Genomic DNA, 432 nt, shown 5'->3' on the forward strand with positions numbered 1-432 from the left:
GCATGTAATAGGAATATCTATTGGAGAAAATTTCTTTTGGACAGTTTCATAGAGTCTAAGCAGGACCTTGTTTGTGATACAGCCTGAGTTTTCCATTTGTAAATTGGTAGACATGGCTCAAGTTTGTTTGAAATTTACGGGAAAATGAGAGGGAATAGCCACAAAACCATCTTTGTAGACAAATGTGATGTTTTATATTGAGATTTTGGAAGAATTTGTTGAACAAACATTTGTTTTGGGACATTTGCATAATGCAAGGTCAGCGTCCCTGGGTGGGCTTGAACCACCATCCTTTCAGTTAACAGCCAAACGCGCTAACCAATTGCGCCACAGAGACTGTACCTAACAAAACAAAGATTGTCACCTTGTGTCAGGTACCCTCCAACTGACAGTAGTGTTTACTTAGTGACTTTATTCCATTCACATACTACC

At 39.1% G+C, this 432-nt stretch overlaps 1 non-coding gene across 1 annotated transcript; it reads right to left on the bottom strand.

The window, feature by feature from the left end:
• Nucleotides 1-263: 263 nt before the first annotated feature.
• Nucleotides 264-337, bottom strand: trnan-guu (transfer RNA asparagine (anticodon GUU)). The gene has a single exon. It is a non-coding gene; the product is annotated as a tRNA-Asn (tRNA).
• Between the last annotated feature and the right edge of the window lie 95 nt (nt 338-432).

This window comes from Austrofundulus limnaeus, unplaced genomic scaffold (assembly GCF_001266775.1).
Source record: "Austrofundulus limnaeus strain Quisiro unplaced genomic scaffold, Austrofundulus_limnaeus-1.0 Scaffold8992, whole genome shotgun sequence".
Taxonomy (NCBI): Eukaryota; Metazoa; Chordata; class Actinopteri; order Cyprinodontiformes; family Rivulidae; genus Austrofundulus; species Austrofundulus limnaeus.